Source organism: Euprymna scolopes, chromosome 28 (genome assembly GCF_053919585.1).
Source record: "Euprymna scolopes isolate OS-2025 chromosome 28, ASM5391958v1, whole genome shotgun sequence".
In the NCBI taxonomy this organism is placed as follows: domain Eukaryota; kingdom Metazoa; phylum Mollusca; class Cephalopoda; order Sepiida; family Sepiolidae; genus Euprymna; species Euprymna scolopes.
In genome coordinates this window covers 13,967,468-13,970,816 of record NC_136509.1, presented here as the reverse complement: position 1 = coordinate 13,970,816, position 3,349 = coordinate 13,967,468, and positions in this window count along the sequence as shown.

Genomic DNA, 3,349 nt, shown 5'->3' with positions numbered 1-3,349 from the left:
TATAAGAGCAAATAGTAAATAAAACATGTTAAAAAACACTTTGAAAATGAGTTAAAAACATATTTAATCTGAAAAGGAAACACATAATAAGTGGATAGTCCTTAATTAAGAAATACTTTCCTTCACATCAGAGGGTAGGAATTAGCAAAATGCGGAATCGGGTTTTGCATACAAAAGTATTTGATGAAACTGCTAGTAAGTCAAAAATCTTACTTGATAACAAAAAGTGAAGCAGAGGGAATATAGTGAAGAAAAATGTGATTTCATGTGAATGGATAGTCAGTAGAAAGATAAAGTATCCAATGACGGTAAAATCCAAAAATGTAAATCCAAAAAAGTTAATTTAATTTTCCATTTGCACAAGTAAAATCCAAGGAAATCACGTGATTGGAAGATGGTCCAAAATAATCCAAAAGGCCGAAATCCGTGGAATAATTCACGAATATGTACAAGGAAAACGGGAAAAAATTCCAATAATATTAATAAAAGAAAAATAAGATATGCTTTTAACACGGCTGCCAAGAACAAAGTGTAATTAAAAAAATCAGTAAAGAAGAAGAGAGAGAGGAAAAAAAGATTAAATGTTGATAGAATTAAATATAAATAAGAAAAGCAAATGTCAAAATGACCCAGACAGGATAACATTTAAAGGCGCAAATAATATAGGGCAAAAAAAAACGAGGTCAACTGAAATGTACAGGTTATTACTTAAGAAAAAGTCAGCAAGAGTTATTAAAAGACACTAAATGGAATAAATAAATAAATGAATAAATAAATAAATGAATAAATAAATAAATAAATAAATAAATAAAAAAATAAATTTAAAAAAATATAAAATTAAAAAAAAACAAGTTTTTTTTAGGGGAGAGGATAGCCGGTATCTGCAAATTCCGGATAAAGCAAGTAAGTATGTAAGTAAATGCATATAGTAAAATAAAAGTAAATATACATACAGGATATGAATGTGTAAGTAGATTGATATAATTGATATGTATATATATATATATATATATATATATATATATATATATATATATATATATATATATATATATATATGAAAGGTTAAGTAATAGCTATGTAATTTCAAAATTACCATAATTAAATTTGGACTTATGTTTACAGAAAGAGATCAGATCGTTTTTAGAATTTATTATATTGTTACTTTGAGAGGAAGTAATTATAGTTATAGCTTCAGTTGTGCGGAGGCGACATGACTTAGAGCCTGGAGTATAAGACTTAACTTTTTTATGAAAGTCCATTTGATTGAAAAGAGAGTATTATTAGAGTTAAGTTTTTTAATTAAAGTGGTTAGAGAAGTTCCTTGGTTATTATTAGAATTATGGTTGTTAAAAGAAGAAATGTGGTTTGATATTCTTTTCTTTATTAATGTGTAAATAGCGCCGATATATGTATGTACTTTATTAAAAGCTTGAGGTCTGATATTAATATTAATTTTCTGATTTGTATTAGTTAAATAGTTTGAATTTTGTTTACTGTGTTCAACAAAGGATGGGACAATGATAGTACAACGACTGTTTTGGAGGGGATAATGAGTGTTGTTAGTGTTAGGATGGCTGTTAGGAGCAATATTATTATTATTATTATTATTATTATTATTATTATTATTATTATTATTATTATTGCTAGTTGTATGTAGATGGAGGGGCTGCTCGAGTGGTATATTGGATTAGTAACTATATCAGATGGAGGATGGGAAGAAGGATAACTTGAAGACGAAATATTAGTGTCTGTTATGGGAGGATTGCGTGGGAGCTCAGTAATTGTGCATGAATATATAACATCTTTATGGATGCAATCATTATTGAGTGGGCAAAAATGTTTGTTATTACAATTACAGTTAGTTTTGGGTTTAATTGGGAAAGGGATTTTTTGGGCTGATTTAATTTTTTTGTTATTAGATGTTAAGATTCTTTTTGCTAAATTAAGCATTGTTGAATAAGAAATTCTTATTGGGTTTTTATTGAAAATAGAACTATATCTGTGTGGGTATTTGAAAGAGTTTTGTACAATGTTGAAGAATTCCTTAGGTATATTAGTTTTGACATTTACGCTAAATGGAGGATTAAACCAAATATTTTTCTTTCTCCTGATGCGACTGGGTGGGTTAGATGTATTACGATTAGTATTTTGGTTTGAATTATATATGTAGACTGGTTCATTGTTATTGGTAGCGGCAGATCTTGTTATTTGTAACTGGTTTCTTCCAATTCATATTGTGTGTGATTACAGATTTAAGGCGGCCTGCAGGAGGAGCATAATGGTTGTATTTAATCTTTTCCTTGTGTCCTGAGTTCTTTAAGGCATTATTGAAGAAAGTAGCATTTTGATTAAAAGTTTTTTATCAGCAGAAAGAGCAGAAATTCTTCTAGAGACGGATTGTACTATAGATTTTATAATTGAGTTTGGGTGGTTAGAAGATTTATGGACGTATAAAAGCGTAAGGTTGGGTTTATGATAGGGGCTATTAGTTTCGGTGTTAAGATTAAGTGTAACATCTAGAAAATTTGAAGTTTTTTTATTTGGTCCGATAATTATAGAAAGGCCAAATTTATTAAAGAAGTTATGTAATTTTTTAATTGTTTTGTTGTACTCTCTTGGCCTGGCTGTTGTAGTAAAAAAGGCATGATCTTTATAAAGGCCCCCTTGGATATGTTAAAGTGGTATTTAAGTTCTTTCAGTAAGAAGAGTCTCACTAAATCGGTAACTTCTGTATAGTCAGGACCCCATCAAGATGTCAAAATTATCAGGGGTGTCCTTTCTAGTCCAAAACTTATTGTTAAATTGTATATTAGGGACTTTCTCGCTAGGAGAATTAATTTAATTTCTAAATTAGTTAAGTCAGAATTTCTTTTAGCAAAGATAAGAGCCTTATTTAAAAGGATCGGAGAAATTGATTGATAATAATTTTGGATGTCAAAGGTTATGAAGTTAAGGAGGTGTTTATTTTTAAGGGAGACAAACCAATTAATTACGGAATCTGAATTTAGCCGAAGAGGAAACTTACTGTTTTTTTAATAGAAGGGATGATTCTATCTCAGATATTTTTTCTTACAGCACCTAAGTCAGAGTTAGACGGGCAGATCAATCTGATGGAGGGGTTGTCATAGAAATTAGGTTTATGATCTTTGAGGGTGAATCTAGGAGTACCAGGAGAAATTATTTTAGTGAAATTATGAATGTTCATAGAAGTCAGTGAATGTTTAGCTTCAGAATTAATGGAATCTAAAGTCTTAGGAGGGACTATTTTATAAGATTTATTAAGTTCTTTATACAAAAGTCTTTTATATATGTAGGATAGTTAAGTTTATAATATTTTTTTGTCTTA